Raw genomic sequence first — 11,433 nt, 5'->3', positions numbered from 1 at the left:
AAACCACACATGAGCCTAACACTTTACTTGTTATTCCAAAGTGATTAGTAACTATTTAAAGAAACATTAAAAATAAATGTATCTTCACAGACAGTTTATAACTACCAAAGACTACATTAATACAACTCCTACAAAGAAAATTGTTTCAAGTCTTATAGACAAAGAGACACTAAACAAAAAAATAGTGTGATTTCTATTGTCACATGACTTTTTGTTTCTCTCCTTTTCCTCTGCTGACATTAAAAACATAATATGCATCCCTCTCACTAATATTTAGATAACTATTTGATAAAAATTACACAAAATGAAGGGTCAAAACATTATAAACAGAGTGATGTTGCTATTTTTAAAAAAACTGAGAACAAAATAATTAACTTTTTTTTTTTCCATGTGTGCTCTCTTGGTTGGGATGAGCAAGAGAGGGAAAGAAGCAACAGATTCATTTCTGCTTTAAAAATCTCAGTGTTCTGTGCTTCAAATATAAATGATTACTGATAAAAGTTATAACAGAAAATATTTTAAATATTTATTTTACACGACCAATTGTGAACAATTTGTAGCTTTATTTTCTATCCATGTCAGACTTACTTTCTCTGTGCATCAAACACAGTGTGTGTATCTCCTTTAATAAGTAGAAGGACAATATAAAAATGACGTGGAGCAATGCTAAAGGAGGACAGATATTTAAACCTATTTTTAACTTCTGATTAAATATTTCTTCTAGGAAATGTATATTTAGATTATTTCAATCCTTAATAAACTGGATTAAAAAAAACCCTAAGATTCTGTAAATTTTTTGTTTGGTTTTTTGGTTTAGAAGTTAGCTTCCTGGCTAGCTCCTGGGAAAAGAATATCATCAATGAAAATGACTGGGGGAGGGCTGAAAGGAATTCTTGAAAATATTAACTATAAGATTAACTATAAGATGTCTGGTAAACAATCAACCAGGATCTATTGTCTCATATAAATCAGTTTATATTTGTCACATACTATACCAGTATATATGCTGTAAGGAAAATTATGCTTGTTCATGATCAGAGTGGTATAAAAACTGAAAGATTTCATTAATAGCATTCTTATTAGAAGCCTCACTATCACAGATCTATTTGCATTTCTTTAACGGATAATTTTTACCTGATTAAAAATATTGTTTATCATCTCTTTCTTCTGGTCAACTGATATACCTTGGTATAGTAACACAGCACATGATTGTAGGGTTCTTTTCCAGCTAAAATAGAATTTTTTCAACAAAAAAGGATGTAAAACAATTAGTTTTTCCCTTGCTCCAAGCAATTGGCTGAATTTCATGGCTTTGCATTTGTAGTGTATGAAGAAGTAAGGAAGAAAAATCTCAGGTAAGAAACAATGTTTTTTGTAGTTACAAAAACACCACAAGCTGATTTGCAGGTGTTAGGAACGCTATGTGCAGGAGCTACAGTTTTATTTCTCTTTGTTTATAACAATGAACTCCCTAAATGCCTTGTTGTGGCAGTTGCAGTAAGTAAGCTGCACATTCACCTACTCTTTCATTTGAAAAGTATGGAATTTTCTCTTGGGATCAGAAACTTTACTTCAAGACAACTTGCTTTTAGGACAGTTTTGGGACCTCATTTCTACTGAAGACAAGGACTCTCAAATGACCTTCCAAATTCACTGAAAGAATGGGAGAAAAGAAGAGATTAGTATATTTACAGCAGGCAGCACGTCATTCTTTCATTGTATGCTTTAGAGATAAATGTACTTCTATATCTTGTTGTGTTGTCCTTTCCTTTTTTTTTTTTACTTCCTTTACTGTCACCTAATGACTTTTGAGAATTTCATACTATTCCTGAAGGACAAATTCCACAGGTCAAGAGGGGTTCAGAAAGATTTCTGTTTTCTTGGTAAAGTTTGACACTATGTTCAAAGAGGGAACTTAATATTTTAGAACTCAGGGAGAGTTCATGACTTCACCAAACCTATACATGTGTAGCTACTTAAGAAATAGCAGTATTTATTCTGAATTGTTTTCAATAAACCTTAATCCTCCAGTTAGTATGACATCAAGAGTTTAACTTTCAATTGCTTTTGAAGCAAGAGACAGTCATCAAATTGGTAAATAAATGTATTTGTTGGGAAAAGTTTAAATAATAAAGGAAATTCAAGAAAAAAATTAAAATAAAGTAGAAACCTGTCACTTGGCCAAGAGCTTTATAATAACAAAGGCCACGTTTCCACATTTGAAAAACAGTGTGAAGAATCTACCCATGAATCTGTCATCATGCTGCAAGAAATATTTCTGATGCTATCAAGTTGCATTCCATTGTAACTCATCATTACTGCCTCTGCTGTTCTTATGCTTCATTTTGAGGTTGAAGCTGTGTTTCACTTTTTTTTAAATACTTAAAATCTTCTCCTTTAAAGCACCAAATTAGAACTCAATATATCCATACTTCTTCTTAGAATAAAAAACGTATTCAAAAAACAATCCTGTATAAACAGACACCACACTGTTTAGTAAAAGCTCTATTCCTATAAGAAACAAAAAACAAACCCAAGCATCCATGAGTTTCACCCTCTGAGATGTTGATTTGCTCTTTTATGCCATCATAAAAAAAAACAAACCCAAAATATGCCTCAGAATTCTGTTTACTTAACATCATGATGGGTTTACTCTAATTTCAAAGTCATAACAGAGGGAATTCTCTCTGTAGACTTTCATTGTTACATCTCTGCCCTGTTCTGCGAGGTTTTCTAGGGGTTGCATATTATATTCTCAATTTCAGCAAAGAAAAAGAAGCTAAACCTTACTGTAATCATGGACAACCTCAGGTCATAAAAGGATGAAAAAAATTATAAATCCCTCTCTTTTTACAGAGGCATGTAGTCTGCATATATATTATCTTTGACAGATATTGAACATCATGTTAAAAACACATGTTCATCAGAATCCTACTGAACATAATGAGTTCAAAAATGTCACACTAAAGGAGCCTGAAAATGTGCTATTTTCTCTCAGAAGGAGATCTGCTGATAACTTGGATACTTTTATAACAGTGCCAGGAATTCCAGGGTAAAATGAATCTACTTGTCAAGAGAGCAATAAGCATTTTTAATTCAAATACACACATGTTGTCATCATATTGCACAAGCTCCCATATCTTCTTGGTAATGTCTCATGGACAGCTCCTTGCAGCACTGATTCCTTCTTCTTCAAAGTACAGCCAACAAACCCCAACTCTTCACAGCACAAACAACAGACTCCAACTCTCCCCTCACCCAGCTAACCCACTCTATTGTAGCACTCATCCTTTTTGGACACAGCTGTGGCCTATTAAAGGCAGGCCTGTTCCTAATCTTTGGTGATTAGTACAGCTGCAACTCCTCAGGTGGGAGACTACATTCTGCACTATTCTCTTACATTCTATCCCTCCACAATCCCCCTTTTCTTGTAATTAAAAGTTGCAGCATCTCTGGAAAGATATGTTTGAGCAAATTGATCTTATAACATACTCAAATATCTCACTTAGGACTAACAGTATACAAATGTTCAGGCAAGATGTCACAGCAAGAACATGCATTTCTAAGTTCTGCTTTAGTTTTGCTTTTCACAGTCTAGAACATCAACCTAAGGCTTTTCAGAAACTAACGTCGCCTTTACTATCTTTTGCAGGGCCCTTTGCAAAAGATAGTAAATCCAGTACAAGCATCTTTTGTGTAATTTCTATTGAACACTGGAATGTGTCTCTACACTGACCTTGATTCATTACTCAAACTTACATTACATATTATCAGAAACTCTTACACTTACACTTCTAGAATATTGACAATATCAATAACTGTACAACTTTATAAGGCAAATCACAAGAATAAATTAAAGGCTATATATTAGGATAGTAACAACTTTCTACACTATTCTCTTACGCTCCACACAAATACAGATACTCAAGTTTGCCTACTTGCTACTAGCAATACAAGATACAAGCATTAAATATATTTGATATTGAAAACGGATATCATGTTGAGATAAACATGTTCATACCCTTCTTTGTAGCTTCCCCTAAGTAGCTCTCTGTTTCTTACCTCTTCCCTACTTGGATACCTTTTTGAATACCTTTGATTTTTTTTTTAAAGGAACATCACAATCTGCTGCAACATGCAAGGCAGTGTGGCTACAGCTCTAGTTTTCTATTTAATTCCAACAATAACAAGATTCAGGAATCACTCAGATGTCATGATGTAACAAGCTAATGGAATACAGTAGAAGTCAGGAACAGAATACGTGCAGCTGCAGAATTTTTCTCCTTCCTTTAGACAAACAAGTCCATACACCACAGATTTAGACAGATGCTCTTGCAAGAAATCAGAGCATTAAGTTAGAATGTGAAAATCCCAAAGATTCTATAGCTACTTGTGCTTCAAATAGCCAAAAACTTCTATTCCAAATATTGGCTTTCAGGTGGCATCTGAAAAAGATGTGTTATTTTGGAAAGTGCTTCTAATTCTTGCAAATGCCAGCAAACACATTCCCTGCATGTTATATAAATTTAAATGTATGATACAGAAAAGGTAAATAAGCCCATTTTCACAACATCAAGCAGATAGAAACCTAGAGTTCCTTGTTCAAGATAGAAATAAACAGTACTGCTACTTAATGCTCTGACATTTATGAACTTTAAGTAACATCAAAATCTGAAAATAGGGGAAGAAACAAGATACGTCTCCCCTGATTTAACAGCTTAGTGAAATTTATCTAGATGGTTCAAGGGGGGTATAAGTTGCAGAACTGCAGAAAATATTTGAACTTTAAGAGCTGTGACTGACTATGAATTCCTACCTGTTGCTTCAAGAGAAAATCTACCTCTTGCTCTGAAAAGGTACTACAAAGATGGGAAAAGACTGTTCAAAACCCCACTGCCTGCATGTGGTAGAGATATGCCTATTGGGTTTTGATTCCCAGCCACATAAATTAATGTAAGAATTGCGTTAAGCCAAAGCTCCCCAAGCTGCAGGTTTTACAAGAAATTGCAATTTAGACATGGGTGCTCTTATATGGTGAGAGCTGAAGTTTTCTTGTGTAAGTTTGGCAACAAAGGCAAAAACCTACAAAGTCCAAGTTTCTTAACTTCCAATCCAGAGAAAAGCAGAGCAAGTTTTACCTTCCATTCCAAAATGTCAGCAAGGAGAGGCGTTTACCTCCCATTTCCAAAAGGCCCTGGAATAGAGAGAAGGAGGGGAGGAGTCTCTGCATACAGGAGAGGAGAGAGGCAGAATTTACAATATGAGATGACAGGAGAGAAGAGGAGGAGAGGAAGGTTCTTACCTGCCATTTCCAAATGGCAATTTGTACTCAAGGAGAGAAGAGGGGCAAGGTTCTTGCCTTCCAGTTCTAAACAGCTTGTTATACTTGAGGGGAGGAGAGGAGAGAGGCAAGGGTCTTACCTTCCATTACCAAACAGTGATTTGTACTTGAGGGGAAGAGAAGAGAAGGGCAAAGGTCTTACCTCCCTTTTCCAAAAGGCAATTTGAACTTGAGGGGAAGAGAGAAGAGGGGCAAGGGTCTTACCTTCGCTTTTCAAATGTCTCATTGTACTTGAGGGGAAGAGAGAAGAGGAGCAAGAGTTTTACCTTCCATTTTCAAATATCTCATCATACTTGAGGGGAGAGAAGAGGGGTGAAGAGAAGAGGCTTACCTACCTCATCAAGGCCCTCTTCCTCATTGTTTTCCTTTACCATTCATTCCACCTTTTTATCACCTTTACTTTAATTACTTACAGCTGCAACCCATTAAGGGCAAGGTTATTCCTCTGCTTTGGTAATTAGTACACCTGTGGCTTATCAGGAGCCCATCCAGTATTTTCTGGGTTTCTACTTTTAAACAATCTTGTAGCCCATTTCCATCAATAAGGTTCAAAACTTTGGAAAAGGTTTGGTTTTTTTTTTGTTTCTGAGAGTTTTTCTTCAGTATAGGCCTTTAGCCACAGAAAAAGTGGAGGCATTAAAGTAATTTTATACTTGCATAGGAAACAAACTTGGCTAGTGTGCTATACACTAGATTTGCTTGCTGTGAGACCATGTGATTTATTTGGGGTGAAGTCAGATAACCAGGTAGGTTTGACATATATTTTCAGAAAAAAAAAATCCAAGATTGTCTAGGCAAAGATGGTATTTTTGGCTCAAAACTAGTGTTTACCTGCAAATCCTTGAGGTGCAGCAAAATAGTCTGGTACTACATCAATGTATGTTTGTGTCTAAGCATGTGTCACCACTGTCCTGACAAACTGGGCTTTGTAAACAAAATTGCAGCCAATTGGCAAAGGAAAATGATTACTCACTTTTATCTGACATTCGTTAGATCACATTTTGAATACTCTTAGTTTTGGTTTCCAGTTCAAGACATTGGTAAACTGGAGTGAGTTGAGTGAAGGCCAGCAGAATGGTCAGGGCTGGCACACCTGCCCTCTGAGCAGAAGCTGTAAGAAACAGGTTGTTAACCCACAGACAAGATGGCTTTGGGAACACCTTACAGCAGTCTGCCCATATCCACAGGGAAATAACAAGAATGTAAATTCCTCTTATGTTGGGGCATGGTAGATGAATGAGAAACAGGAGTCCCAGACTAAAAGAGGAGAGGTTCCAACTGGAACAAATTGTCCTGGAATCACTCTGAGGACAGCAAAGCACTGGGACAGGCTGCCCAGGAAGTTGTGGCATTTTTGTCATGGAGGCTTTAGACAGCTGACCCAACAAAGCCCTGAGCAACCTGGTCTAAATGCTGAATTCACTATTAACTCTGAGCAGGATGTTAGAGCACTTCCAACCTGAGAGATACCATTGAAGACCATCTTCCAAATTCTCTCATGATTACATTTAGGTTGCAAGCCACTGAATATATTCTTATTTTCTTAAGGAATGTCTAAGTGCAGAACAAATCTATGAAAAGTATTATGAATTATAACCTGGGAAAAAAATGTAACAATTCTGACTGCAAAATGGTAACAGTGAATGGAGTTGGTAACAGAATGTCTTGATTGCTTGGAACACTTAAGAATGTGACTTTTAGAAAATATCTAGCTCTTTTGAGAGTTAGTTCACATTTTCTTTAGGAGCCAATTCTGATTAAAATTCAAAGAGGAATGGTCCAAGTCCTACAGTTTTGATCTTCAGTTAATGTAGTCCATATTTTCATTTTAAGGGGCTATATCTTATTAGACAATTATGAATTTTTCTATATTCTCAAATGTTTAATAATAAATGATAGAGGAAACTGTAGGTCAGATTAATTACTCTTTTTGACCTTGTGTGTGTGCACTAACATTACTGAATGGTCTGTTACTGTTAATTAAGCCCACAGCATAATTCTTTGCATTGATTACGTACCATGCAGGTGCCTCAAGTTCAGCTATTCAAAGATGTGGACACCTAAGTCACATGTTACTGCTACTGCTCCTACAGTAGGCAAATGTTGGCAAATACATCAAACAAAACAGGCCAGGATTTTCCAACTAAATAAAATAGGCATGAGAGATTTTGCTGGAAAAGTGCCATACACTTGATGAAATTCATCAGACTAAATACTCTTTTTTATCTCCCCTGAAACACAGCAGGAAGCCTTTCTGCATTAGGGCATTGGTTGGTACACAACAAGCCTGTTGAAGAGACAAAAGTCACGAGTGTAGGCAACATGATTACGTGGACTCCCTCGCTGAAGGACAGACCTCTGCTGGAAGGTTCGGTACCCATTGCTTCCATTTCACCCAGAAGCCAATTGATGTTGGTAGATTGTGTACATTTTCCACAAACACTGGAAGTGGGTTTAATCTCAGGTAGCTTTAGACACTTACAACATGTATGGGATATATCAGAGCTGCTCTGTTAGATTCCCTTTATTGTCAGCAGGGAGAAGTAGGTACCAAGGAAAATGATTCATCTGACCTGCCTTAGAAATCTGCTGAAGGACGAGATGACTCATACTTGAGCAAATTGTATTACCTTCCATTGATAGAAAAAGAAGTTCAGACAAGTAGCCTGACTGCAAGTAAATCTGACACAAGAAAACAACACTGATTCATAAATCTGGAACCAAGAGAAGTTTCGTAATAAAAGGGAGAAACAGCCTCATTCCTACAGAAGAGCCACAATTTCAGTGTGCCTGCTTCAGACATTATTAAAACAAACCCACATAAAGAAGTATTACAGTGCTATGATCAAAACTACAAGTCATAAAAGTTTGAAAATCAAACTTTTTCACATATTGAAGGTTTTTTACCTTCAATAAAGCCATGGGAGATGAGAATGATAGTTTATTTTTCGGAATCTTTATATATCTGAACCATACTACATTAGCTTTATATATCTGAATCTTTATTTGGCCACCAACCAGTTCCTTCTGAGTATCATCACATATAACTTGCAGAAAGTAGCAAAAAAATAAAAGCTTCTTTGGAACTCCCCTTGTTTCTCTCTGGGAGGGTAAAGTTCCTCTCAATCTGAAATCTGTAGGGTACCACTCTAACCAACAAAGAGTTCACAGTCAGCTCACCACAAGTCTTTCTGTTCCTATTTTTCATCATTATAGATAACAATTTCCTAGAGCCTTCTTTGGGGAATTATGTAATTTGGTGAAAATATGCCTCAATCTACCTCCTTTTGTCTTTTTTTTTTCTTCTTTTTCCAAATGAAAAAAAAACCCTCATTTTTTCATTTTTTTTTTCTCTGATGACTGCAGAAAGCCATCAGAGATTACTTGACTGGGAGAAACTGATCAGCCAGAATCAAAACGGAGACAGAAGTCCCAGAGCTGCCCTGGTGGCCTGTAAGGCTGCCAGGAAGTCTCCCAGCTCCAGAGCTCAGCATCATGCCTTGCCTAAGCCCTCTGTCCTCCCCCTGTAGCGCTCAGCTCTGCTGCAATTCCAGCTGCCCAGAGTGACTCTGAGCCATTGCAGTTTCAGCACCACATAATCCTGAACAGGATGTGAACAGAACAAGTTGAGGCTGCAGGGGGAAATGCACACACGCCAAAAGAAAAGGGAAGCCAAAGTGGTAGGGAAGTGGTAAGTGTGGTCACTGAGCAAAATCGTGACACACCCAGAAAGCTGAGCAGAGGAAAAATTGTCCTGTGTCCCTCCACAGTAGCAATGCAGAGCCTTGAGTGTGACAGAGGGAGCACAACATTCACGTGGAGAGGTCATCACCTTCCCCACCATGGAGAAGATTAACCGGAGAGGACAAACTTGCATTGAAAGGGAGGTGAAAGCTTCTAGCAGGTGATGATGATGATGGACATTCAGCAAACTTCAGGCTTATTTAGAAAAACTACAGGAAGTTTTCAATAATTTATGATGGATCTTCTTAATAAAGAGAAGTGAAGCTTATTTTTGAACATTGTAATCACAGAAAATGATGAAGAGTCCCCTTCTTTCCCAAGAATCAAGTAAAGGAAAACAACCTGCTGTGCTGCTTTCTCACAATTTAGCACATGGGTACCAAAATAACAAAGCATCTCCGACGGTAATTTTTACCAGAGTGGCTGACCACCGTACTGGGGCTGTGGTCACGCATCCTGACCTTCCTGCAGCAGAGCCAAGTGAAGACACTGCCAGCCCTGCCTTGTTCCCAGCTGTTTATCTGCACTATTTACTGGGGCCACTGACTTGTGGACCTGCTGGCATAACTATTCAGTCAGGTGCTCTCTGCTTCAATAAAAGCAAGTCAGATGAGCTGATATGTCATAAATATAAGGCCTTCTCTAGGCTGAGCTGCTGCATCTCACTGGGTCCTGAGGTGATCAATCACCAGCATTTCCAGGGATCTTGAACCTTACCAGCACTGCCAGGGATCTCGAACCTCAGCTACCTCTGGCCAAGGATGGTTTCTTAATGGAGAAGGAACTCTTTGCCCCTCATGCTGCTGAATTCTAACATCTCCATGCTTTTCCCCTGACAACACTCTCCCTACAAACTCTGCCTTTAAGTCCTGCTAAAAATTTTCTCAGATTTTTCTGCTGCCTTGGCCATCGGCTTCTTTAGTGTTCCTGTTGTCTTCAGCCTGCCTCCTTCCCTGATATTTTGTCCCACAATGTCCAATCTCTTTCCAGCTGAGACCTACTCGTACCATGTTCAGATCCCTGCAGCTGCTGTGCATTTTGACTCATAGTTCCCAGTGCTTTGGTTGTCTGCTCAGTAAAGAAGCTTAAGTCTTTTTGGCAGCGTAGCAAAGTGCATAGGTTCTTCAGGAACACAGTAAATGAGCTGGTCCTTGCTCTGCATTGAAACTAGGCCCAGAGAATTGCATTAAGATAGAAATTTCAGTAACTCTCCAGTCCAGGAGGTATGGTGGGCTGGCTTTCAGAAAGGGACATTGAGAAATGTGCATAGAGAATCCCTGTCTTTAGAGTCTTATCCATTCTTTTCTATGGACTCATCCCCAAGGGACTGATGGGCGATCTGAAGGAAAACAGACTACTTTTGCTGTCTGGTCTGAGCTGCCCTTTGCTTATGTCTGAAGTCAAGCCTTGTGGCTGACAGGCCAAGCCTTGTTGGCACCCTTCAGCCTGAGCCTGCTGTTGTGGAACCAGCCTTAACAGGGCACCCTCAGCTCCCAGCACTACAGTGTGTACCTTTAATGTCAGTCTCTCTCTCATGATTTCACTTTCAAATGAGATACACAGTAAAATTTGAAGGGGCAGAGAGATATATATCCTCACAAAGGTTCATACTGTTAAATATTACAGCTGATTTCTCCCCAGAACATTCCTACACTGCTGTGTTGGTACATGTATCTTAGTTGGTATGGTTTAACTGAGAAAACATGCTTGAAAATGCAGCAGAAATCATTATAAAGGTATCACAAGTAATTTGTAAAACTATTTTTTTTCATGATGTATAATTAATGAGACTCAGTCTGTAAATAATTGTGTTCAGCAGATAAAACTATAGACTTCCTATTCCAGAAATGAGATTTGTGATATACACAAAGATCTGAAAAATGGACCAGCAGTGAGGAAAATGTGCATTTGTCACTCATACCACAAAAATGTTAGAAAAATATGGACGATGATTTTTGAAATGGGCTTAGTCTTTTAACAAAAATACTGCAAAGGCTTAGAAATTGATGAATGCTTTAAGGGCTCCTTAAGTTCATTTTCCCAGAAGTTCTGAACTAAATTCTTCTACAATTCCAGTATTACAGTAAGGCCATTTATTCTAAATACAACAAGAAAAGAATATCTATCACTTGGATAGTTTTAAACTGTCCCCATAATACACTCCTGATAAATGAAGCATTGTGGGGCCAAGTTATAATGGGAGAAGACACCACCAATGAAAGCACTATTGTCCTTGTGCTACCTTTCATCTCAAACTGCAGATGTACAGATAGCCTTCTTTTCCTTGGGAAGAAAATTTTCTTTTTTCACTCTGTTCAATTCATTTGCTTTGAAAGCACAAATACATC

The 11,433-nt window shown here is 37.9% G+C and overlaps 1 long non-coding RNA gene across 1 annotated transcript; it reads right to left on the bottom strand.

The window, feature by feature from the left end:
* Positions 1–317: 317 nt before the first annotated feature.
* LOC131567349 (uncharacterized) lies at positions 318–5,689 on the bottom strand. Its single transcript, XR_009275638.1, has 5 exons — positions 5,677–5,689; positions 5,546–5,571; positions 5,303–5,385; positions 5,139–5,194; positions 318–1,653 (listed from the first exon to the last, which is right to left on the bottom strand). It is a non-coding gene; the product is annotated as an uncharacterized LOC131567349 (long non-coding RNA).
* Positions 5,690–11,433: the final 5,744 nt, after the last annotated feature.

This window comes from Ammospiza caudacuta, chromosome 1 (genome assembly GCF_027887145.1).
Source record: "Ammospiza caudacuta isolate bAmmCau1 chromosome 1, bAmmCau1.pri, whole genome shotgun sequence".
In the NCBI taxonomy this organism is placed as follows: Eukaryota; Metazoa; Chordata; class Aves; order Passeriformes; family Passerellidae; genus Ammospiza; species Ammospiza caudacuta.
This window is presented reverse-complemented; position numbering and strand designations above follow the sequence as displayed.